This window comes from Panthera pardus, unplaced genomic scaffold (assembly GCF_024362965.1).
Source record: "Panthera pardus isolate Hobbes unplaced genomic scaffold, ASM2436296v1 HiC_scaffold_21, whole genome shotgun sequence".
In the NCBI taxonomy this organism is placed as follows: Eukaryota; Metazoa; Chordata; class Mammalia; order Carnivora; family Felidae; genus Panthera; species Panthera pardus.
In genome coordinates, this window is record NW_026526777.1 from 34,500,554 (window position 1) to 34,527,127 (window position 26,574).

Here is a 26,574-nt window from a genome sequence, read left to right on the forward strand (position 1 = left end):
TCATTTATCCTCCCTGATTTCTTTCTGGACAGAAACCTTAAAAGAGACGGGCTCTTCCTCCAGGTAGCCAACAGGCCAGAGATGGCTCTCTTGCCCAGCCGAGGTGGAGGGATAAAATCCGAGTTTTTTCCTCTGGGGTCTGATCCACTTAATGAGTTCATTCAGGCAAGAGTGGGCGAGGGAACAGCAGGATTCTGGACACTTACATGTGAATACCGATGAGTAATAACATTTCCTGATGAACCACAGCGGCATCATGCTGCCAGCTCTAGAGGCAGGAAAGGGCTGCAATTTGCATAGAATGCAAGGTGAAAACCCCTCGGGAGTGTGGGGCCTCCGAGATCATGCTCTCGGATGTTGACTAACAGAAAACTACGGCGTTGTCAGTTTTAAAATCCGTGGAGGAGAATGAGGGGTAGTTCTGAGCAGCTGAGGAATGACAGAATGTCAGACAGTCATGCTTGACAGGAAACCACAGTTCTCAGGGACGTGAGTCTCTCCTGGAAATCTGCACCTTCCACGGACTGGAGCCAAAGCTTCCACCACGGGCGTCTGTGCCTTCACCTCCCCTGATGCGCCCTCCACCCCCCGCCCCTGCCCCGCTGTTAACTCCATCCTGACTTATACTGAAGTTTCCTTGGAGGATACTTGGCTGATGTTAATTCCCCCTCCCCGCAGGATACTGTTTCTAGAAGGGAGGATCTATTACTTTTTCAAACTTGTTGGTACTACATTCCTACCACTGCACAAGCGACAGATTTCTATTTGTCTAAACGTAAATGGATTCCAATTCCTGCTTTCGGTGTCCTATTTGGTTCAGTGCAAGGGCGAGACTGGTGGCATAACAATTCAAAAACCAAGGCTAAAGTTGGAGGGGTTCTCCCCAGGGTTCTCTCTCACCCCCCTCCCATCCCCCATCCCTAAACAAGCCAGAGGGAAGGGAGGGTGCTTAAACATAGGAAGAGATAACCTGGGAGGTGAGCTCCCTGACCACGCAGAAGAGTGCTGGAGGTACCTCTGTCCGAAGCCTCCTTCCTCTCTCCTTCTCTCTCTCTCTCTCACTCTTGCTCAGCTTCAGAGAGAATGTTGTTGTGGGGGGCACAGAGGAAAGAGGTTCATTCAAGGGCTAGTAATGCTGAGCCCCAGGATCCCTCCAACCCCTCCCTTCTCAAAGACAAGTTGAACTTTCCGAGGGCAACTCCGTTGCCTTTTATCTCCCATACTGAAGGTAATTTTAGCCAAGGAAAAGCAGGATTAAACTTTCATAACCTGATACATTTATCTGGTTTTTCTTTTTTCTTTTCTCTCTCCTCCCTTCCCTCCCTCTCCTTTGACCCCAGGTAAACAGAAGCCAATGGGAAGCCCAGATGGAATATCAGAGGCTGGTATCAGATCTGAAGAGATGCTACTTCCTGGCCCTCTGCCCATCCTCCAACTTCAATATTTTTCCATATTCCTGTTAGACAGTTATTATCTCAAAGCCTCTGGACTCTGCTCCCTCTCCATATTGTCCTCTGCTGAAATAAAAGGGGGGGGGGGGAATTATGGTTCAGAGAAAGGTTCCCACCGAGAACATGAAGACCAAGTTTAAATCAGCGATACGGCATTGACATGCGTTCCTTTCCTGAAAAGTCTTTTTAAAAAAAGTCTCCTCAAGGAGCAGCTTTGCCATCATCTGTAAGGATCTCGCAAATCCACATTTAGGGAGCTGGAAGAAGGATGGGGGGGGACTTTGGGAGGGGGGTGGGAAAGGCAGGTGAAGGCTTGGGCCAAGAACTTCTACTGCTGATAAAGAAAGGCAAGAGCCTCTTGTCGGGCAAGCCAGCAGACCGGACTGCCTGCTAACTTGAGAGGGCATCCCCTTCCCCTGCCCCTCCCCCCCCACACCCTGTGGGCCAGATCTCTCCCTTGCTGTACACGGTGATGGGCCACCTCCACGTAATGATGGTGGCCCAGAGGTCCCACTGGCAATAGGACCCTACCAGCTGTAGTCTCTGGGTAGTGACAGCTGGGAGTCTCTAATATATCTAATTTTTTCTTCTCAAAAAAAAAAAAAGGAAAGAAAAGAAAAGAAAAGAAAGAAAGGCACAAAAACCACTGTTTAGGGCCAAGCCTGGTTTTCAAGCGCCCCCTCTAGTGGACATAACCTGCTACTTCAGCTTCCCATGGCTGCCCAGACAGAGTCTCTCTCCCCTTGCCTGGGAAGACAGAAGAAATCCCTTCTGCCTCAACTGGACGGGTCTTTCCCACTGGTTTTGTGTGTTTGCTCTCAGCTCTTGGTGCTCCGTTCACACTGTCAGTCTCTCTGTCCTTATCTTCCTGTGCTGTCACCCTGCTTCTCTGTGTATCTGTGACTGTTTCTACACCAGGACTTGGGTCTGTCCCTGTGCACCTGACTCCTGGTCTGCGTGCTTGGTTCATCTGCTGTTTGTTTGTTTTGTTTGTTTGTTTGTTTTCCTGAAGTTCAAGACGCCAGGTCTGATGAACTGGAAAAGCTCTGACGTGGCCTGGGATCAAATGGCCTACTCCAAGAGCCCACATAGGGACCCGCCAGCCAGATCCCAGAGGCACTAGGACAGTCCAGTGTTCCTGGAGAACTTGGACAGAAACTCCCCCCTGACCCCATGCCCCAAGCGAACTTGGGCGGCCCGGGTTGATACATATGCTCGAAACCTTGTATAACCCGAGTTTAGAGCTCTGGCTTTGGGGTCTTGAGCGGAACCAGTTGGCTCCCCTCCATCAGTTCGCCCCACCATCCCCCCTGCTTCCCGGTCACACACGCGTGCTGCCACGCGAACAACAGGGGATGCCTGGTGAAGGGACAGCTGGCAGGGGGTGGGCAGAGGGTGCCCTTGCCAGGGAAGAGGAGGGGAGAGGGTGGGCGGAGGCCAGGACTGTGCCTCCGGCTGGAGCAGGAAGAGGAGACAGAACAAATGTTCTGCTGAGCCAGAGGGGGTCACAGAACACCTGCCGGGCTCCTGGGCTTCTGAGACATATCCTTTCCCCCAAGCTGGAGATCTGGCCAGGGCAGGGCAGGGGGTTAATGGTTAACCAACCATAGGAGCAGGGAACTTCTGCACTGCTCAGGCCTGAGCCTTTCATTCAGCTCTCACCCTCCCTTCCTCCTCTTCCTTGACACTCTTACCCGGTAGGGACCCTGCCCCCCAACAAAGAACTTTCTCGCCTCTATTTCTGCCCTCGAATTCCAGATGGAACAGTGCGGAGCTAGATAAAGAAGTTCCATATGCCCCAGTGCCAGGGAATGGGGCCCCAGAGAGCCCGAGGGCTAAGCCGAGGAGAAAAGGGGTGTCTCGTTCTTACCATCCACCTCTCCCAGGGTGCCTTGGAACCGGCCGTTTGACCCCGGGAAGAACTGTCTTTCTTTTTCTCCACAGGGCTCACCTTTAGAAATGACCAAAAAAGAAGTGGACACACACCCAGCCTTCATTTACTCTAATCAGGCATGAAATCTTTGTAACTAAGTGAAAAAACTGTTTCCCATAAGGGAATCGGTTCCATTCATCATTGTTGGAACAGAGCATATGTGAAGGGGTAGAAACAGAATATTCACGTCTAATGAATTGATAATAGACTGCCCCTGGGTGAGGGTGGTAGTGATGGGGGTGGGTGTGCAGATAAGCTGCAAAACGACAGCACCTCAGAGCCTGTTTCCAGCAGTTTCCTGGGGACAGTCCTGAATTATTTGTAGTTAACAGACTGTAACACAATGCTCTCGTCTCTTTATGATCAGAATGGGGTGGCGGGGGGGGGGGGGTTGGCTTGGCTTGGAGCTCCCTACCTCTCCACTTGCCATGATAGACGGAAGTATATCGGGCCCCAGTCTGTGTGCGTGGAGACAGCTGTGTGGCAATGCAGAGAGACAGCTGGGGAGTGGGGGGGGGGGGGCTGTGGTTGCTGGGGACAGGAATCGTCTGCCCCCACAACAAAGCTCATATTTTGGGGAGGCAGCTGTAGCAAAGGAGGCAGGCCAGAGACTATGCACCCCCAAAATGGTGTAAATATTCCATAGTACCTGAGCTGGGGAGTTTAGCCTGCCGCCAGCCGGCACCTCGTCTATTTAACTGTGTCACCGGTTTCCCCTCCTGCTCGTGGGTCTTCTTGTAACATGCCCATGAAATAAAGATGAACGGACTCATCGCAAGTATTTGCAAATGGGAAAGGGGCCTACTGGAGAAAACCCTTTGAGGGTTTTCTTTTTAACCTCGTTTTAAGCAGACTCCAGCCTAACAGACGGTGAACTTTTACATTCAGCACACCTACGGCTTTTGATGGTCAAGTGTGTTGGGGGGTGGATGGTTCCCGGCTCTTTGGGGATGGGGATAGGTGCTCAGCCCAACTCTGAAAGGGGAGTCGCCAGTCTTGCACTGACATGGTTTCTTTTAGGGGACGGATATGGGGCAACACCCTTTGCTCTTCATGGGGACTTGGGTTCAAAGGCCAACCAGCCCCTCTGCCCTGCTCGGGACAGTGGGATACCCCAATCCTCCCGTCCTGTTAAAGAGAAGGGTTTCGGGGGGACTCCCCAGCAAAGGAGACTTTCCGGTACTTTACCCCTTCGGATCCTGCTAATCCTCACCCCCAATGCACATTGCTCCACATGTCATTTCCATTTAACTGCTTTGCAGGCCAATTTGCCCTGTCCTAATGCAATTTGCTGAGGACAGTGAGGGAGCAGAGAGGGCAGCCTGCAGTGCCCTCCCTTTATCAGCGGGTCCCTGAAGAGGGTCGCTGGGCGGACAGAGGGGAAAGGCTCTTTCAGGTAATGCAGGTGGAAGAAGGGACAAGAAAAACAACCTTGCTAAGGCATCTTGACAGATTGCTCTCAGTTTCCTGGGTTCCCTACCCCTCTCCTCATTCCACTCCCCACCCCCCCGTCCAGACACCCCCCCTCCCCTCCCCCCCGGGCCAAGGAGGAGAGATCACAGGTAATTAGTTCAAACGGTGCTGTGCGAGGTGAAGGGGAAGTTAATGAATTCTCCTCTCTTGCCAGGAGGTCAGAGGAGAGAGGGCTGCTGCGAGCAACTCCAGGAGCTTTCCGGGGTGATTGCACAAAAGTTGTGCATTTCAATTAGGAATGGCTGAATTCCTCCAGCCACAGCTATCTCTTCCGGGGCTCTGTTGCTCTGTTGAAGGCCCCAGAATCCAAGGCCTGCCCAGAGGGAAGAATGAAGTTTCAAGGTCTGGGAAAGAAGCCCAGCAAGACAGGAGCCTGCTACTGTGTGGGGAGGGGAGGGCTAAACCTGACTCCTAGTCCTAAAAGCCCAGCCCAGCCCAGATACCTATCTTACTCAGCGGGTCATAGACCCTGTCCACCGCGCTTAGGAATAGCAGGAAGGGAATGAATGGATCTCACAATTTTTGTGGGTTCCTGTGATCTGCCAGGCCCCCACGCCACTGCCGCGAGCTCCAGCTGGCAGCCCCCCCGACTTCAAACTGGTCTTGTCCCTGCTATCTCCCTTCCATAGGCGCTTCTGGCATGCCACTGTTACCCTAGGATCTTACATTCCTACAGGAGACCTGATCAGATTCCACTGCCCATTTCATGGGGCTCTCATTCCTAGCCTCTTAATTGACTTAACTGCTTCCAAGTCTTTTGCCCACCCCATCCCCCATGATCTATCACTCAGAGCTGAGTTTGAGCAGGCAGCTCCTGCTAAAGCAAGGGTCATGCCAAACAGGTGGACATTTGCCACGGTCCTGGAATGGCAGTTTCTGGCGACTCTCTTCTTGGCCCATCCAGACCATGAGTACCATTTATAGAGACTACCTGTGGGATGGAGAAAGAGAGCTAGAATGTTCTAAGATCCCTACATCACTTGTGGGGTGGGGCAAGAAGGAACACTTGGAGGGAAATCTTTTCAAATGGTTTGTAAGGAGCTTCTCCCACCCTGGGCAAGCTCCTACCTCAGCCCCCAATCCTCTCGGGCTGCTCAAACCAGAGGATGGTGCGGATGGGTGCTTGACCACGAGGGAGCACGGAGAGGGTCATGGAGCACTTCTCCCCACTCAGTGCCTTGAAATCGCTCCCTGAACCTCGGGGACCCCGCGCAGAGGATGCATTCCCCTTCCATTCCCGAGTCCCCCGATCGGAAGGAACAGCCAGCGGCCGCCAGGGACTCCGGCACCAGAGTGAACGCCCCCAAATGGAGCGTTGGCCACAGTGGCCTCGGGCTCCCTTTGCTCCTGCCACCGAGGCCCGCTTTGGGCGCCAGCTCTCGGGACAGCCCCGCCGCCTCCGTGCTCCCGAAAGCCGCAGAGTGCCAGCAGGTGCGTGCCTGAGCCGCGCCGCGGAGCGCCCTCGCCGCCAGGAGCCGGTGGCCGGCGGGGAAGCCGGGGGCTGGAGGCGGCGGCTCCGAGTCCGCCCGCACCCGCGCGCACGCCGCGTTCCGGCCCGCGAAAGTGGCCGAGCCCGCGCGGGGACTCGCGCGCCGCAGCCGAGCCCCGGGGCTCGGGCCCGGGACCCCGACCAGGCAGACGGCCGCGGCAGCGGCGCGCGCTCGGGGGAGAGGGGCGGAGGACGCCGGCGACTCGGAGCGCCCGGCCCCAGGCGCCGCTTACCCAGCTCGGCGACGTCGGTCTGTCCTTCCGCTCTCGGCCCGTCCGCCTCGGCCGCCGGCTGCCGAGGGTGGCGCGCTGCCCCTTTCGCTGCCCGCAGCTCCCAATCACGGGGACGACCAAATCCACATGGAGTCCAAATTCATTAAAATCCACGTCCAGCCGCCAGCCACTTATCTGTATTCCTGAAGTGGCCCCTCGGTCTCCGGTCCGCGCGCCCCTCAGTCCCCCGTCGCCCCGCAGCAGCCCCGCGGCGCGCTGTCGCCGGCTCGCGGGGGGAACCCGGAGGCGCCGAGGGGGCGTGTGGGGGTGGCTGGCGGTGTCTCTCCTGGGGAAGCAGCAGAGCCCCGGCTGCCTTCAGATTTTTCCAGCGCGACTTTACGGGCTCCTCTGACATCAGCAAGCCCGGCGCTTCCTTCCCTTCTTGCTCCCCGGTTCGGTCACAGTCCCATTTCCTCCGGGAACCTGGCTTTCTAGAGCTATTTCGGGGCTGGCTCGGCTCGCTCCGGCGCTCGCGCTCCCCACCGCTCCCCAGCTCGCGAGGTCTCTCTCCCGACCGCTCGCCCTCCCGGCTGACAAATTCCCAGCAACTGCGCTCGGCCACCCTCCCGCTCCAGTCTGGCGCGGACGCCGCTGCGCCCGGCAGCTCCGGCTCCCGCGGTGGCGGCGGCGGCGGCGGCGGCGGCGGCGGCGGCGGCGGCGGCTGAGCCCTCAGCGCCGGCCTCCCTATATTACCATGCAGCTCATTATCATAGAGGCCGCGCGCGTTAACCCTCTCCCTGCCGGCCGCGCCCGCCGGGCCGGGGCCGCGCCCGCCGCTGGCACCGCCGCGCCCGCCAGCCCCCCGCCCCAACCCCCCTCGCCCCTGCCCCCGCCCGCCGGGACTGCCTCCTCCTCCTCCAGCTGTCAACAAAGGAGAATCAGGTTTGGCGCGGGGAGGCCGCCAGGCTGCCCGCCCTGCGCCCAGCTCAGCCCGGACCCGCCGGCCACCTTAAGTGGCCAAGGGGGCAAGGAAAATCTGCCAGGGCCTGGGGATTCGGGTGGAGGCCTTGAGAGCTCAGGTGGTTTAGCCCCGGGTGTGAGGAGCTCAGGACTCAAGCAGAGTAGGTGAGGGCAGTGAGGATGTGCTTCCCCCCCCCACCCCCCCAGCATCACCTGTCACCCCCCCCCATTCCTGCACACACACACACCCCGCTTCTTCATCTTTAATATAAGTGAGGGGTGAGTGGGGAGGAAAGGGCCTTGGCTAATGAGGTTGAGAAGAAGGTCTCGGAATTGGTGGGAGCAAATTTCCTCTGCTGGTGAATTTCAAAAAGCCAACGAGCTGTCAAATGAGGTTTGAAGTTGTTGTTATTAATTATTATTTTCATAATGCAAAGATGAGCCTTGCTCTGAAGCTCGAGCTTCCAGCTCTGTTAGGGATCCTGGGCATCTGGCATGCGTGGGTGGGTGGTGGGCGGGGGGGGGGGGGGGGGGGGGACGGACCAGAGAGGCGCTTTCCAGATTCAGGCTCTGGGAGCTTGCCTGGTAGGGGAATCAGAGAGGTGGAGGTAAGATAACTTATTTTAATAACCTAAGGTGAGAGGTTTCTGGATTCCGGATGGCAATGCCTCGGTGCTTTTACGACTATTGATTCCGTGCCATATAGTCTCAGTAAGTCTGCAGGGCCTGGACTCTGCTTTCCAAAAGAGGCCTGCAAGCTGGACCCCAGTGAGTTCGCAGGATCTGCGTAGTCCCTGCCCGTCATTAGAGCACACTCGAGTTTACTCAACATGTTCAAGTATTCTGATAAGCTCCATCTACTGCCCTCTCGTGGCCACAGTCCTCAGTGGTATAAATAGGAAAAAAAAAAAAAAAAAAAAAATCACTCCCGGAAACCCTGGAGGGAAACCGCTTGAAATTCTCAGAGCAGGAGCTTAGAAAAAGGGGTTGGTGGTGGTTAGAAATTTAGACTCACAGGTGGTCGTGCAAATCGTCCATTCAACACAGTATAGGGTGTGTGTGCAGGAATATTTAGACGTTACTTCATCTACAGAAATTAGCTAATGCTTCAAAAGTTCTTTCACCGTTGTAATTAGCTGAAATTTGTGTCCCTGTGACTTTCACCAGTGTCTCCTGGTTGTGTCCTGGGGAGCCACCCAGAATCTGTCTAAGCTGTTTTCCCTGATCCATACCTGCTTTTTTCTTTGAACTTCTTTAGCATTTATTGTTGGCACCCCTCCAGGCAATTATCATAAGTTACCCTGTATTATTATTTATTTCTCTTTATAAGTAGATCTTGTCTCCCCATCCAGACCGTCTGGTCTACCCTCTTATCTCTGAGCAGGCTGTATGTAAACCACAATTTAGTAAAGAATATGATTTGAAGAAGATGGTGGAAGATTTTGGAGCAACATTTCTCCCATTTGTTGCATACATGGAACATCAGTCTGGCCACTACACCCAAGAGGTAGTGTTGAAAAAGCCAGAGGTAGAGTTGAAAATATCCAGCTGATAAAGCTTGAGGCTGAAAATGAGGACCTTCTGGTTTTAAATCAAATGCTGTGTGACCCTGGAAGGCCGGTGGGGGGGGGGGGTCACATCTCTTCCCCATGCTTCAATTTAATCACATCTTGGGAAGATTAATATACAATTTAAATAATTGTTTAATACTATGTCCCCCATCCACAGTCCAGAAATAAATCCTAGAATGAAGAGTAAGAAAGAATAAAATGAAACAGACCCCTCCACTCACTCTATCCTTCATCCTTAGTCTCCCCTATGCTTCCTGAATGAAGACAGAGGAAGACAGAAAGAAGAGAGAGAGAAGACAGGTAGGGCAGCGTGACACAGTGTCACCAAGGTTCCTCATCGTCACTGGACTTGGTCTAAGATCTGAGTCCTGTGAGGTGATGGGAGTACTTGTGGTCAGCATAACAGAAGAACGCTAACCCGGTCCACTGGGCGGTGCCCTGGATGAAGCATACTTAACACTTCTGGGCCTCAGTACGTCCACCTGTAAGATGGGAATTTCTACCTTCAATCTTCAGATATTTGGTGGACTTAAAATAGATCCATGTAAAAGTGCCAGAAGAATTCATCGTATCATTAAAATGGAAAGATTTGTCCATATTTTTAGTCCCAATAGGCTAGAACAAACATGGGTCTTATTAGTGAAGCACGTAATTATGACAATATATCTCGGGAATTAAAAAAAGGACAACTCGAGTTCAAGTTTGTATTTAAATATAACACCCCATGCGGCAATGACAATATACATGAGCCTTTGGTCTTTAAAGGTGCTCCAGTAAGCACATCCCTTTGATCACTGGGTATTCATTCATACATTCTACAAATACTATTTATCAACAATAAGTTTATGAGATTTCTTCTTTTAATGGAATTGTATACCGTGCATGATGATCTCTTCCACACGTATTTTTTTTTTTTAAGAAATCGTGCTAATAATCGTGCCAATACGTTCCATACCCTCAGATCTGTGTCTTTCAGGAACTCAAGTTTCCTGATATCTATCTGGCCCTTAATGTCTTCTTCCTCATCCTGTCCAGCCGATGTCAAACCCATAGCCCTTGGGGACTCACAGAGCCTTTGCCAATGCCTTGTGGCCCATCCTTACTTCCACAAGGACAGATAGTCACAGCCTAGCACAGTTCCGGGCAAGTCGTGGGTGCTTAATAAATACTTACCAAATGAATGGATGAATCGATGGATGGATGGATGGGCACCTGTTTGTCTTATGCCAAATCGTCATCTTTAGAAAATCCTTTTAAGTTCAACAGGGTTCTCCTCCACCCTGACCCACCCACCCCTGCCATGGCCACAGTGCTCCTGGAAACTCACCCCTACAAAGTCATCTGTGGCTGCTGCATTATCATTCCAGGCCCTAGGACTCTTCTTCTCTTGTCACTAGATGGGTGACTTGGGGAGGAAGATCAGATAAGTGGTAAAGGACCGGGCAACAGCATTCTAGAAATGGAGCTGAGTTTTCTCTGGGAGAAGTGAGTCAGTCTTTCTCCTGCAGGGGGCAAGTCTGGCTAAGCAGGCCTCCTCAGGCCCTTGAAGGCGGGCCGCCGACTTTGGGGAGAATGAACCCAAATGGGCCACCAGCCGATCCCCAGAGGGAGTCCTGTCTCTGCCGCAGCACCAGCTCCAGCCCCACAAATAGATGCCAGGGCGGTAGCCCCTCGAATCACGGGAGGTATTTTTGGTGCTGGAAGCCAGCCACACTTTGGCAGGCTTTCAGCATGAAGTCGGCTCCCTTTCAGAGGTGGGAGGGGGGTGGCAAGCCATCAGCGTTTTGCATGGGAACGCTGCCCGCCAGTGTGTGTGCGCATATATTTAGGGTGCCTTGAGTGTGATGGGGGCTGGGTCTGGGACGCTGCGTGACTGGAGGACACCGGTGGTCAGAGGTCAGGGGCTCATGCTTGCCAACGGGTGACACTTGGGCGGTGCATGGTCTGTAGCCAGGGTTGCACGTAGCTCCCAAAATTGAGGTCCCCGATGCCGCCACCAACTCGAGCTGTCTCTACTCCAGCATCATCTTTCACCTGCCCTGACCCTTGAGACTTCCCATTTCAAGGCAGGGACACGCTTCCCTTGTGGGGGGGGGGGGGGGCTGCTCTGTCTCCCACGCTGTGCTTCACCTTCGCTCGGCAGACGCTGTGGGGCGGCCACAGTGCAGAAGCAGCAGCCTCCTCTGCCCCCCACATTGTTGGGAACAAAGGGATTGGTCTGACGGGCCAAACCGGAGTGTGTGGGCCAAGTCCGGTGAATGGAGGAGAGGCCGCCGGGGTGCCAGAGTGCTGAGCCCCGGGCTGGGCGGTGGGGACATGGGCCCAGGACGCAGCAGCAGGGCACCTGCTCCGGGATCCTCAGTACCATTCATAAAGATGTCACCCCCCTCTCGCCTCCCCTCTCATCTCTTCACAAATCCTGCTTTCCTGTGTACTTTAAACAGTAGCGAGCCTGTTAAGGCTCCAGATCAAACAAGGCAGGATTTCACTCTTTTTCTCGCTAAACCTCGCACAAGCTGAGCTTATGTCCTGTATACCTCGCCCTCTTTCCCTAAGCCCCCTCCCCGCCCCCACGCATCGAGTATGCTGCTCTGAGAGGAGAATATTCTCTGTGAGGCCCAACCAATCGCAGCCTACACCTACCTAATGATTCCCTGGAACAGTCTGCAAGAATCCTGCGAATGGGCAAGGTAAGGGGTCAGGGCAGGAGTGTGGACCGTTGCTGGGCATCGAGCGCGGAGGGTGAGGGCTGGGTGAGGTCCTCTGCTCATGACTTTGGCTGCTGTTCTGCGCCTGGCACTGAGAGTCTGACAAAGGGCCTTCCTCCTCTATTCTTTCTAAGAGATTCCAAAAAAGAGGAGATACCGTCGATTGGGTCACATGATCCCTGGCGAAGCCTCTCGGTGCCTCCCTTTCCTCATCTAGAAAGTGGAAACAATATCCCGTGCCTTGTATCCTCTGCTTCACAAGAATCAAATAAGATACTGGCTGTGAATCCGGGAGAGTCAGGCAAGCATATGGGGACGTTGTCTTAAAATCTAGAAGTTTCTTCCAGAGCCAAACTTACTTCTCCACTGCTGTTAACTGTAGTTCATTCTCTTGTTTGGTTTTCCAGGGAAAAGAACTGGGCTCCTTAGAAGTACCCTTTTGCTTACGGGGTGGCTGCATGGTCTCCCTATCACTTTGGGGCTCTTTCCCTCCCATGTCTCTGCTGGGAAATGCTACAGATCAAAAGAGGCCCTCCCACTTACCTTCCCCCAGGGAGTCACAAGACACACCCACATTGGAGTTGGCACTCACTGCCGGGCAGTGCACACACACCCACGCCTTCCAGGCGGGCAGAGAAGAGCGGGAGTGGCCAGGGTGCCCCCGTGAACACTCCTCTACTGTGTAGGAATTAGAAAGGCATGGACCCTGGTGGCCGGAGATGTATTACAAAGTTACGTTTTGGGGGGGTCCTTCCCTGCTTGCTAGCCAGGAAGCCCCGCACTGCCCTCCCTGGCTTCGGTGGCCCAGGATGGTTCAGGCGACAGTCGCTCTCAGAGCTTCGGCTGGAACTGAGCTGGCCAGGCTCTCTGAGGGATTCAGTCTGATGGCGGCGGGCACGCCCGGGGCCGTGGGAGTGAGGCTGGATGAGGCCAGCGCGGTTGGTTCCTTTGAGATCCGAAACTCTCAGAACCGATAGCAAGTGATCATTTCACTCAGGTTTCTTTATTTAGATTAAATGATACCTTCCCTTGTTGCTTACGGTCACCCAAGTAGAATGGGAAGGGCCGGCTTGGGCGGGTGCCCGCCCTGTTCCCACCACGGTGCTTGGCAGAACACCCACGTGCGGCATCATCCTCAGAAATCTTTCCAGGTGAGTACTATTGGCCCATTTTACAGACGCAGAACCTGGCGACCTGCAAGTCAAGCCGCGGGTCCCGAGGCCACCCGGGTAGCACATGGTGTGATCAGAGCCTGAACCTCGGTTGGCCGGACACCCATCTTTTCCAGTTTTGTTGTCTGGCGAGGAGGCGAAGGTGACGAAGACGTGAGAGTCCGTACCTCCAAAGCTGGGAAGTGGGAGCCGCCGGGCTTCTTTGCGCCCAACGCCCTGCCCACCAGGGGCTGGGAGTCCCTGCAGCAGGGGGGGCTCCTGCAGTTTCACGCTGAGTCACAGAAAGCTTCAGCCCGACTGAGGGTCAGGAGTGTCATTGTCTCTTGCACAGGAGAGCATGTTGTGGCTGTTCTCGTGATTAGTATAAACAATCATACTAATGAGCTCAATTCTTCCCCCATGTTCCAGGGTGTGTGTGTTTCACAATGAAAGCCGGCCCGGGGGAACCAAGTTGCCGGCACGTGCAAATCCCCGCTAGCTTCTGTCACCTCTGCCCTGCACAACACCACGTAGGTGGCCACGCCTGCCTTTCAAAGTAATGGGATAATCGGGTGCCACGGGTGTCGCCCCCACCCCTTAGAGAGGGCCTGCCAGACCGTCTTCGTGGGAACCCACAGGCAGCAGGGTGAGAAAAACACCGGTGTCTGCCTTCTCTTGATTGCACCTGTGCCCTACAAACCCCAACAGAGTTGAACTTACATCTCTTCCTAATTAGGGGAGAAAGAAAGACAAGAATGATAGCAGAAGAATTTCTTCTCGCCTCTAACGGCAGGCTCTTCAGGGACAGAACATTTTACTCTCCCTCCGTCTGCCCCCAGCCTCTGGCTTCTCTTTCCCGACTGGTATGTGGGGTCCCTAACATAGCGGCCAGCCCCGCCACGGGTCCGGAGCCCGGGTGTGCTAACGCTGGCCCTGGGGGCCTGTCTCTGGGTTGCTGTCAGGCAGGGCAGAGCAGCAGCTGGTGGGGGCAGTCTAGGAGGACTCAAGCCAGACACGCGGGGGGCTGCTCCAGGGCCCTGCAGGGGTGGGTAGGTGGGACCTCACCCGGAGAGGAGGCTGTCGGAGGGTCAGATGCGTTGCCCTGATGCAAAAATAAAGAAACCCACTGCTTAAGTGACTCCAATACCCTGCCAGCCAGGCGCAGATCCCAGTGCCTGCTTCAACGCCATAGATTTAAGACAGGGTGTGAACCATCGAGGTCTGAAAAGAAAAATCCAGAAGTGGCGCAAGCTCTTGGCCAGCATCCTCACCGACTTCACCAGACAGGGAACAGGCACTGGAATGAGACCCTTTCACATTGCTTCCTGTCTTCCGAGTTTTGAATTCCTAGCAGGAAAGACCCACGCTTGTTATTACCCCTTTTGTGAAACAGCCTCTCGCCGGATGTCCCAGGTAGAGTGTGACATGGGAAGGAAAGAAGGCAAGAGCAATGCTCTGTGTCTATCTTTCTCTTCCGACTTTCCTCCTCCTTCCCTCTGGGGTCACAGCACGGTTTTTGGTTTTTATTTGTTTAGGCTTTCTGAAATGGCTTCTATTTACGAGATCTAAATGAAAAGACTGTTATTTCCAGCAAAAGCCAGAGGTTGGAGCCCCCTCCCTCGGGAGTCAGGCGATCTGGGTTCCGATCCTGCCTCTGCCATTCCCCTGACCTTGCGTGAGTCCCCTCCCTCTCTGGCCCCGGTGCCCCCCTCCGGAAGAAGCAAGAATTAGACCTCATGCTCTCCCCTCTCCTAGCACAGCTGTACTGTCACTCCACCTCTCTCCCTGGAGAAGAGAGGAAGGATGGGGACACACAGAAAGCCCCCTTGTAATGGCTAAGAAAGCCCAGTGCCCAAAACATTGACGAGGGAGTGCAATACAGGGACAGAGCTGAGAAACAGGGTTTTGCCTTTGAATTGTCTCGAGTGCGATGATTTCTCTCTCCGCCTGCCTTTGATAAACTCTTCTGTTCGAGGCTCTGGTGTTATGAATCTTCCTGAGTCACGGGTGGCTCCAGCCCCTTCGATCCATTCAGCTGACAATATTTCCTGATGTTTCAAAGGTGGAGAGTAGGGGAGGATCAGGTATCATATATTCACCTTCTCTCTTCTTCCCCCACCCCCCTGGAGCTCCAGCCTCCTGTCTTACCCACGGGATTCCTATTTTGCATGGTTCTGCAAAGTCCTGGCTTCAGGGCAAGTCCCAGCCCAGGCTGTCGCCTGGGGTGAGGAGCCCCAGGTCCTGGCCTCCTGGAGAAGCTGAGAGCAGAAAGCCTTCTTAGGTTTCACGGGGAACATCACCCCCCCCTGGTGGAGTGACGGGGAACTTTCCTGGCTTCCATAAAGCTGGGCAGCCTGGCGGAGGTACCTCGCTGCAGTTTTCAGTGTGGCTAATGATCATTACCCCGTATTAATCACGACAGGGGAAGACCTGCAGGCCGTTATTTTGAAATGATGGGCTCCAGTCAGTGACTACGTGTGACAGCAAAGGGGAAACATCAGCTCCGGGGAGCCCCCACGTAAATGGGGGGTTGAATGAAAGATCAGGAATAACAGAATGTACATTTAGTTCCATTTTCCTCCCTAAAAGGGCCCTGTCAGAGTAATTTCCCCTTCGGTGCACTATACCTTGCCATTATTTACAACATCTTGGGAGGATAAAACATAAAACAAAGCTGGACCTCCTCATCGCCCATCCCCTCCCCCCTCCCCTCTCCCCCGTCCCCCCACCCCCCACCCCCCATCAATTGTGTCTCTTTCTGGAGTTTGGCAAACACAGCGACTTCCTCCTGCTGTGCTTTCAGTGGAGTTGAAATGAATGTGGCTCTAGTTATATTTTTTCCCTTAATCATTCTTTTTCTTTTTTGCTGGAGAGCATTTTCACGAAGCACAATCACAGAGGAACAGAATGTCCTGATGTTTGGGTGAACAGCATGCATTTCTTTCCTTTTCTCTTCCCTTGAATAAAAATAACACCCATAACCATAATATCAGAGGATATGGAGGCCATCTTTCAAGGTTTTTCAGAGTCTTGCCTTACCCTCTGTGCACAACCTATTTCCAACTTCTCCTACCCACCTGCTGCAGGCATTCGGGTTCTCCGTCAGTCCCTTGAAATCGCTAAGCTCATTTTATGCCCCGAACTTCTGCCTGTGTTGTTGTCGCTGCAGTCTGGAATGTGTCATTCCCCTTCATGTTCCCCCAGCCATCCAATGCCACAGCAATCTCCAGGACCTTCTCAAGACCCATCTCTTTTACAATCTCTTTGCCAACCTTTGCTAAGGGCACTTTATGCTCACACAGAGCATAAGAATTTGCAATCTTGTTCCTACGTTCTGAAAGCTTGGTATAGAAAAGCCACTTAATCAATGTTTGCTCAATTCCTTCCCTAATGGATCTGCCATTTTTTTTTTTTTAACCCACTTTAGAGATGTTAAAGGTAACCTTATCTCAGAGAGGTTAAGTAATGCGTCAATCACATGTCTGGGGAGTGGCAGAGGAGATACTAGAACTCAGATGTTTTAATTCCGGGTCCTGGGTCCTTTCCTGTTCTGCTGTGCTGCATTTCTGTTGCAATCCTCTCTGATCTCTCCTGGTATGAATCTGTGTGCTTAACTTCAGCATTTGGTTTTTCTCATCGGATTGCAAATTCCTTCCGGGCAAGGAACGAGGTATATGTTTCTCTTTTGTCTTACCCTGGAGGTGAAAGTTCTTTACCATCGGTAACCACTTCACCCCAAATTTTCTTCAGTCTGCCCAAAGCCAAACGTTGGAAGATCTTGGTTCCGATGCTGGGGTTTCCTGTGTACATGGATTGACAAACATCCTCATGGATGTTCCTCTATACGGCTTACCCCAAGAGCCATCCAGCACTGCCCCACTGACCTGGGACTTTCACAGAGCATGATGACACAGGAAATGGCAGGAGGCCCAAGGTCTCCTCCTTTGAGGCATTAGAGACGCCTTTAGTTTCACTGTTACCTGTTCTACCATAGCCTTATTTTTTGCAATGCTTATTTATTTTTGAGAGAGAGAGCATGAGTGAGGAAGGGGCGGAGAGAAAGGAAGACACAGAATCTGAAGCAGGCTCCAGGCTCTGAGCTCCGAGCTGTCGGCACAGAGCCTGATGTTGGGCTTGAACTCACGGACCCACGAGATCATGACCTGAGCTGAAGTCGGACACTTAACTGACTGAGCCACCCAGCCGCCCTTACCTCTAGCCTTATTTAAACAAAGTACTATCCTCTCTTCCTTGTTGACTGATGTGCTCAGGAAAAAACCTGATAGAAGACCATGCTAAATTACTTTGCAATTTCTGTATCCACCTCATCCCAGGACTTGAGAATCACCTCTGTGCTTTTGATGAGTTTCAAACTCAGACTAAGGTTCACTTGTCTTAACGCAATAATATTTAACAGTTAATATCAATAATTAATATAATAATATGTATCGCCAGTTACCCTGGGCAAAGTTTTCATGTACGTTAGAAGCAGGTAGATATATACCAAAAAGATTTCCGGGTTCAATTGCAGTTGCTGAGAGTATTGATTTCAGAGTGAGTTCGATTCCTGGCTGCTCTGGTACTGATTCCTCTGTGGTCTCAGCAAAATTACTTAACTTCTTGCTAACTTCAGTCTCCCCCAGTGGTAAAGCAGGAAAAGAATGTGAACATCATGGTGTCGTCATGAGCGTGAAACGAGAGTCTCGTAAACCACGGTGTTTGGCACAAGCAAAAGTGCTATTTACAGGGCAGTTACTCTGACAGCCCCTGTCTGTCACTCACTCACTGGTGGCGTGGCCTTGGGGAAGTCAGGTGGCCTCTTTTTCCTCCTCTGCAAAGTGGGCAGCATTGCATCCTGATACGTTTTGGTCTTCAGAAGAACATAACAAGAGAGGAGGTTGGGTAATTGTCCCTGTTTTCAAATGAAACACTGAGGTTTAGGAGATTAAGTGCCTTGCCCAAGGGGATGCAGCTGAGCAATGGAGAAGCCAGGATCAAAACCAGGTCTCCTGAGTCTAGCCCCATGCACTGTTCATGGCATTGCCTGGGTTGTCCTTCAAGTCTCTGGATGGTTCTATTTCCTTTGAACATATTCCATCCTTACTTTTGGCCACGGTCTCCCACTGGTGTCTGCCTCTTAAGGGCACTGGCATTACCTTAGAACTACCTGTCTTGGGTAACTCTGTCTAGGAGAACACAGTGACCTTGAGGCTGAGCCCACTGTGCTTTATGACCCTATCTCCCCCTCCCTACATCGCCCAGAGAGATTTTGCCTCTAATGGCATTAGTGTGTGTCGTCTGCGATGTTGATTGGATTATCTTAATTGTTTGGGAATGAATCGCGCTCCTGAGTCAGGAATCCCAGTTGACAGCCTTGGGGACCGGGGTCTGGTTCCCTTCCCCTAGAGCAAGCACAAAGTACGCCGTTGTTTCCCACTTTCATGGACGAGGAGGAGGAGGAAGGGAGCGGCTGTGCAAGAGAATTTCATAGCATGACAAAACCGTACCCTTTCCTGGGGAGAGGCGAGTCCAGTTGGCGCTTTCTGTACGGGACCACGGTGGCTTTCACACTTCCCCACCTGTCATCTGCAGCCATGCTTCCTTCTCTCTTATGATCAGACCACATGGCAATCAGTCCAGAGTGATGTTGCCTTATCACCTCCCAACAAAGAAAAACCCTCACAAATTTCGGACCATAGCTATTGCAGCGGAAAGAGACCCTCCAGGGCCATTTGGTCTTACCCTGTGTTAATTTCCTAAGATTTTCAGAACAACCAGGAGCTGGGTGACTGAAAACAATAATTTCTTCTCTCACAGCGCTGGAGGCTAAAAGTTGGAAATCTGGGATCGGCAGAGCCCTGCTCTGTCTGAAGTCTCCAGGGAAGAAGATTCCCTTGCTTCTGCCAGCTCCTGGTTGTGCCCCCTTAGTCTGTAGCTGCATCATGCCAATTTCTGTCTCTGTCTTCACATAACCATCTTTTCTCCGTGCACGTGCGTGTGTGTGCATGTGTGTGTTCACATGGCCTCCTTAGAAGGATGCCACTCATTGGATTTGGGGCCGCCCTAGTCCAGTATGACCTCGTTTGAACTTGATTACAGCTGCAAAGATCTTATTTCCAAACAAAGTCTTGACCACGCAGGTGGTCATTCTTTATCTCTTTGAGTCCATCTAATGATAAGGCATTTACCATCTTATAAATTTTAAGAGGCCTAGAATATATTACTAATACTCTTAGCACCTGTTATAATTTTATAGTACTTTTAGCCTGAAAGATTCTTAAATTCTAGCCTAAATTTTCCCTTTGAACCTTAATCCAGTGCAAGCGATGATTTCTCTGAAAGGCTTGGGCAGAAAGCTTTTCTCTACCACTGACCTCTTTTCCAAAGGCAATATGTGAACAGCCGGGAGGCTCCCATCCCACGTCACAGTTTTGTGTGCGTCCCAGTGAGAGAAAGAGACCCAGAATAATCACAAAAAAATACTCCCGATTAGCATCCCTATAGGACTCTTGCCTTCAAAGCCCTTCTGCCCCCTTCTCTGGCACACATTCAAGTTCACCAGCATGCTTGTCCACCCCCTCTGGTTTCCTTCATCCCCCATAACCTCATTCTTGTGGACTGAATAAATTTTTTGCCTTGCCTCACACTGTAGGAGCCAGAGGGGCCAGAGCGAGCCCTGGATAGTACACGGAGACGGACGATGGTATCCGTGCTGTGTGCATGTGTGTGCGTGTGTGCGTGCGTGTTTGCACGTGTATGTGCGCACGTGCGCGTGTGTGTGTGCACGTATTGCCCCTGATTGAAAAGAATCTGTTGGGTTTAACGGATGTATTCGATTACCATGATGACTGCCTCCCTGGAACTTTCCCAAACAGCCAGATGTACCAAGCGGACCCCCTCCAGTTTTTGCCTTTGGTTCAAACTGCGGGCTGGGGACAGGGAATAGTGAGGGTTACGTAGGCTGGCACAATGGAAGAAACCCTTAAGCCTTGCTTCTATAGAGCTCAGCTGCCAGCTCCTTCCACGCAGGACACCAATTAGGCTATCTCTGGCCTAGAGAGCCCTGGGGATAAAAGTGACAAAGCAGACCTGGAGAAAGTGGCCCCCTGCCCCTGGCCATCCCACGCACCCACCGCTACATGATCAAGGAAAATCAAATGGGAGAGCTCATTTAAACTTATTGAAAGAGGACGGGATTTTCTCAGCCTACCTGCTTCCTCCTCTCAGCCCACGTTGGTTGTCACTCTCTAGACATGGGCCTGGCAATGGCTTTCGTTACTGGAGCTTAGACAAGTGGGCCAGGGTCTGATTCTTGCCTTCTTCATAGTTGCAGAAATGTGATACTAGGCCATGTGGCTGAACGAGATGTCAGCGACTCTGACATAGCTTCGTTCATACCACCGGGCACCCAAGCTTGGACTGTTAGCAGTGATGGCCCGAGAGCAGATGAGAGCGGAGATGCCGCCTGGGAACGAAAAAGCCTGATCTGCCAGGAAGGCAGGAAACTAGGATTCTAGGCCTAGTGCTGCCTTTAGCTGCCTTTCTGACGCAGGCCACGGTTTTCTTACCTTAAGGATTGGACTAGATCCCTCAGATCCCCTTTGGCTCTCAAGTCCCGCCTGGGGATGGAAGTCCCTAGTGGAGGGATGAGAGAAGATTTGTGGCATCTCTGCCCTCGAGTAATCCTAGGATTGGGGGGGGGGGGGGGGGGAGAGGGCGGGAAGCAGCTGTTTTGCTAATAGTGACAAGAGCTCTGGGCCAGAAGATCACAAAGCCAGTCTCATCCTAAGTGTTGACAAACTGAGTGACCTTCAAAAGTAATTAACCTTTAGATGCAACCAATTCTCTTTTGAAGGCGTGAACCCACCCTCCAGTCTCCTTCAGGTTTTCTCTGAATAAAATCAAGGTAAATGAAATGACTTGCTAAGTTTTCTTTTCGGCCTTACCAATGCAGAATTGCACCGTCTCAAACGGCGGAGGAAAGGATCTGTGAAGAAACATCCCTTGTAAGCACTCGTATGGGCTCTACTGGGATATTTATGTAGAGTGGTGTTTGGTCAATGGCTCTCCAACAGGCTGGATAACAGAATCATGGTGTATTATTTAATCCAGATTCCAGATTCTTGGTGATCACTTTTGGAGACTCTTTTTTTTTTTTTTTAAATTTTTAAAAACATTTTTGAGGGGCGCCTGGGTGGCTCAGTCGGTTGAGCGTCTGACTTCAGCTCAGGTCATGATCTCACAGTTTGTGAGTTCGAGCCCCGCGTCGGGCTCTGGGCTGACGGCTCGGAGCCTGGAGCCCGCTTCCGATTCTGTGTCTCCCTCTCTCTCTGTCCCTCTCCCCCTCATGCTCTGTATCTTTCTCTCAAAAAACATGAAAAAAATTTCAAAAAATATTTATTTTTGAGAGAGAGAGATAATGCAAGCAGGGGAGTGGCAGAGAGAGGGACAGAGGATCCGAAGCAAGCTCTGTGCTGACAGTGGGGCTCGAACTCACGAACCATGACATCATAACCTGAACAGAAGTCAGACACTCAACCAACTGAGCCACCCAGGCGCCCCATTGGAGTTTCTGATCTAGTGGGTCTTGGGCACAACTTGACAATCTATACTTTAAAAAAAAAAAAAGCGGAATGGGTAATTTGGGTGCTTATCCAGGGCTAATAAACACTGATGTATGCATCCAGTCCAACAAATTTTCTTTAAGGCTGTGGCTGCATGGAATATTAAAAAAAAAAAAAATGCATAAGGGCTGCTCTGGCCTTGGCTTTCTAGGAAATCCTAGCAACTTTTGCTACCAAGGGAGGCAGACATAAATGCTATAAACTGTAATCAGGTAAAACTCAGAATCAGAATAGAGAAATGAAGAATCAGAAAGGAGGCTAGCTGTAAACAATTAATGTGACCACACCGGTGTATTGTCAGGCAGGATATATTTCTGGCTGCAATCAATTTGATGAGTGCTCTATTCTGGTGGTACGGCCTCTGGGGAATAATACTGGAGCGGAATCTAGAAAAATGAGGATACAAATGTATCTTTGTATTTGTTTAGATGAAAGTAATTATAGAAGGACAAACCGATAAATGACAGATCGTAAAAATACCATGTTAACCTTTACAGGGAAGGACAGAACAGAAGAGAGGAGGCCAAGGCAGGCACGAGGATTCTTCGAATAAACCATGTTTTATAGACTTGTCTTCGGAATTGTGTAAATATTTCTGCATAATTTTAAAACACAGAATATGAGAAAAGCAACCCCTGAAAATTTAGAAAGTAAAATGAAAGGAAAAAAAAAAAGAATTTAAATGTATATCCAGTTGGAGCATAACCACACCAAGGAAGTATTTCAAGTAACTTAACACACACACACACACACACACACACGATATATTTTTTTGTATCCCTAGTGGGATATGCCCTAAGAACGAAAAGAACTCCAAAAGGAAAGAAACCCTCGAGCTGTTTTTAGCAACCATATTGTTGTTGTTTTGAATTTGCAGGGTCCGTAAACCTGTACGTTGTATACACACATAGTTTTGTGTGTCTCTGTTGGTATAAACACAATTACATGAATGTTATTGAGAACAGGGATTTTTATTAAGGGAGAAAGGACATACAGATGTGAGATGATTGAGGCGAAGAAACACCTGTGGCTCTGCATTTGTATCGGAAATGTTATTATGAGATCACGATCTATATTATCCTTTGAAAAATGCATGTTTACTGGCTCTCTGTATGGAAAAGACCTAAAAATAATGAACAGTTCAGTAGCCTGGAACAGCCCTGGCTCCCAGATTATATTTTCTAAATACCATTTTCTCTTAAAAGGGAACAAGATTTCTCACGGAAAGGCCTAGTCCAGATCCAGCGCGGGAAATATACAAGATGAGCTTGAAATATCTTGTTGTACCGGAAAGCAAGCTAAATATTAAACCCTACTAGTGTCATGCCAGAAGGACTCAGGATCCTACTAAATTAGATTCTCTCTGACTGGAGATGGGAGAGTTCAAGCACCGAATGGATAATAACTCCAAAAGACTGAAATTCACAACAGATATATTCACATTCGTGAGTTTATAAGGATACCTCTGTTGGTGATTGGAGGAACCACCTCATTATTTTTGAATTAATAAATAAAAGGGAAACAAAGCAAGCATTTACCCTGCTTCTCATATGTAGTCTGCATTTCAGGTCTATGATGAGGGGAAGCGTCTCTTTATAAAAGTATTACAGACAACAAACAAGGACACATTTTCAGCCCCTAATTGGGGTTTCCAGGTTTAGCAAATAAACAGATAGGGCTTCCAGTTAACTACACATTTCAGATGAACAACAAATAATTGCTTAGTACAGGTATATTTGGGATATACTTCCACTAAACACTAGTTTGCTGTTTATCTGAAATTGAAATGTACCTGGGAATCCTACATTTTATTTGCCAAGCTGACATTGAGTTAACAAATCTAGACGATGATCGTTGATACTCCTAACATCACAACAAAAGAACCAGCCAGACACTGCGAACCTCCTCATAGAAATACATACCGCAGCCCGTGAAGTAATTTTGTCAAATTATTGAACCTGAATCAATCAAGCCTGCAGATCTAACTATCAATTTACAGGAAATACAGAGGGACAGAGGAACATGTTAAATGATATGCAATCAGCAAAATCCAGACTGTCAGAAACATTATACAGCAAATGATCTAATCTCAAGACTAAAAAGTTACAAGGGGAAAACAGTAGAAAGGAAAATTGAAGGGGAACCTATAAATTAGAAGAGACTTAACGGACATATCAACCGATTGTAATGCGTGGACCTTTTTTCATACCATCTGCCACAGAGAAAGACAAAGACAGAGACAGAGAGACAGAGACATAGATAAAGATTGACTTTTAGCATTATAGAATTATTTTTATATTTTGGGGGGAGCATGATAATGCCCTTATGGTTATTAATTTTTCAGAAAGTGCCCCTTTTTAGAGATACACGCTGAAATAATTTAAGATTAAATATGATTCGCTTCAAAATAATTGGGATGGGGGTGAGGTGGGTGGAGGGTAGATAGTGCAAGAATGACTGTATTGGTCGTTATTGAATCTAGGCGAGGCATTCATTGGACTAGTTTGACACATGAGTGTTTATTATACTGATATTTATGTTTTTGCATATACACAGAGTTATTTATCATAAAATGTGCTTTTTTTTTTAATAAAAGAAACACATCTCTGTTGGTTGATTCAGTGGGACAGCAGGAGTCTAGGTGTGTCCCTATAGGAATTCATTTTCATTTCACAAATACCACCCGGAGCGGGTATTATCTTTATCCCTGTTGTACAGATGAGGAACCGGGGCAAGGCAGGTCGGGGAGGTTGCCCAAGGTCCCCTAGGAGTAAGCGGCGGAACCAGGGATTGAACTCAGGGAGTTGAGCCCCAAGCATTCTGAGCCCATGATCTGATGCACTACGCAGCCCCTACACAGGCAGAGTGGTTCGGGTGCCTTGGTGTGTGGTTACTACTTGGGAGGATGAGGCCCTGTGCAGTCCTGCACGCCGAGCTGTGCTCTTGGCAGTGACTGTCCCGTCATTGGTGTGCGCTGTGCTGTGTGGGCCTTCTAGCCACATTCTAGGCACATGAGATGTGCCATCTGACTGCACGGGCTTTAAGGTCATGTCTCATTATGACCTTCTATGACTCCAGGTAGTTTTCGTCCCTGCTGAAGTGACTGTCCTGAGTGTGATATACTTCACCTCCAGGAGCTATGAAAGCAGCTAGAAGAGAAACCAAGAACCCAGGATAAGACAGCAGCAGGGCCGGGAACTCACAGAGGCTGAAATTCCTCCATCAGGGCCCATCTCTCCCTCGCCTGGCCCCTCCCCTACAGAAGGCAGCTTGCCGATCACGTGCCCTCTGTTTTCCAGGTAAGACAATTGGTTCAAATATTTGCAAAATGTTTTCATCAGCTTCTGGGTACAAACACGGTTCCCTTTGCGAATACCTGCTCCACTCCCCAAGGAAATAATGCCTGCCAGCACTGTGATTTCCAACATTGCAAGCCCTCCAAGTCCTTCCCCAGATTCCACCAGACCTTCCCCAAATTGTACTCTTGCCAGAGCTGGAATTCCAACGTCTCCCCTTGAAGAATGTAACCAAATTTCTTCCATACCCCAGCTCTTCCCTTTCATAGGAGCGCCCCCTGCTCTGTTGCCTCACAAACCTCTTTGAGTAGAAGGATTTGGGGGTCATGTTCAAAGGAACTGTTACAGGTGCATTGGCTTTATCAGTTTACAGGAAGGAAAGATGGGTTCATAGGCAAAGCTGTTTTTTTTTCCCCCCCTCAGATCGGGGACAATCTCATGGATTGGCTGACACACATGTACTATTTTTTCATAAGTCAGAACTATCTTTGGAACTGCCAAGAGTCAATTCCAACTCTCTGTTTGGATAAGATGGAGGTTTCAAAGGAAAGTTTTCCTTGGCAAAATGTATGTCTTGGCTCAAACAGTCCAATGATGAAAATACCCAAGACCAAAGGCAAGGCAGGGCTGCTTCCAATTACTGGGGTTGAGCTCGTTGGGAATAGGCCTCATGACATTCCTTGGATTGGGAGCAGACAGTATTTTGATTAGCAAGCCGGAGGAAAAAGAGAGAGAGAGAGAGACCATTTCTCTGCTGTTTGGTGGACTTTCCCAATTATGGGAAGGTAATTCAAGTCTTTGGTGATTTTGGAAGTCTTCCCATTGGAAAAGTCCTGTTGATTTTTGGTGTTTGGCTTATTCTGGAGCATCGAGCGTCCGGAGAGTTCTGGAGACAGCGAAATCTAAGTTGTTCGAGGGCGAGAGAAGAATTCTGGGACGAGTGGCACTCGCAGATGTGTCGCCTGGGACTTGCCCGAATGCCTCAGAACCGAGCTCCGGATCCTCGTGTGAATTGAACTCATTACCAACAAAAGAGGCACAGCCAAGGTTGCTGGCAGCGCAAGTCAAAAATCTCTCTAAGGCCAAGAGCCCGAAGAAGCTTAAGTCAAGTCAACAGAAAATGAACTCAGAAGAGGGAAGGGTGGGGAAGAACGATAGATGGCTCTTTTTGGATGGCAAGCCCGTGACTTCTTTGCGGGGCTTGGCTGATGATCCCCAGTCCCTGATAAGGAAGCTGATGCCGTTGGTCTAGACAACTCACTTCATACAGGTCAAAGAAGGTCCACCTTGCCTTTTGATCCTTGACACCACTCTGCCCTCCTTTCTGGATGTGACATTTGCTGAGGTATTTGGATAGGGATGAAATGAGGAAGCGTTGACTAAAATAAGTCATTCCCACGTTTTAGAGTTTTATTTTCTTTTCTTAATTTGCAAACGGCTGCATGTGGCTCAACATGTGCCCTTGGGTGGCCCTCTTCCCACCCAGGCCCCCGTCTCCTCCAAAATGTCACCGAACTCCCACACTGGTCTAGCCCTGTGGGTCTTCGCATTAGCATCTATTTGACCCTGGCCGGGGCCTCAACCATCTCAGTTACAGAGAAGGGGTGCAGCTCCTCCCTGCTTTTCCCAGTAGGTGAAAATATGCCACATGAACAAATGAATGGCCATCTTGAGTAAAATCTAAGATACACCTTTGATAGATGCAT

General features: G+C 50.6%; 1 protein-coding gene across 2 annotated transcripts in view; it reads right to left on the reverse strand.

The window, feature by feature from the left end:
* PLXNA2 (plexin A2) overlaps positions 1 to 7,294 on the reverse strand; it is a 206,575-nt gene extending 199,281 nt beyond the window's left edge. Inside the window, exon 1 of one of the 2 annotated variants that reach the window (XR_008424621.1) lies at positions 6,580 to 7,290. The gene's annotated coding sequence lies outside the window, so the exon portion shown is untranslated. Of the gene's footprint in view, positions 1 to 6,579 lie in introns of both variants that reach the window. The other variant, XM_019429727.2, reaches the window with a different exon arrangement.
* Positions 7,295 to 26,574: the final 19,280 nt, after the last annotated feature.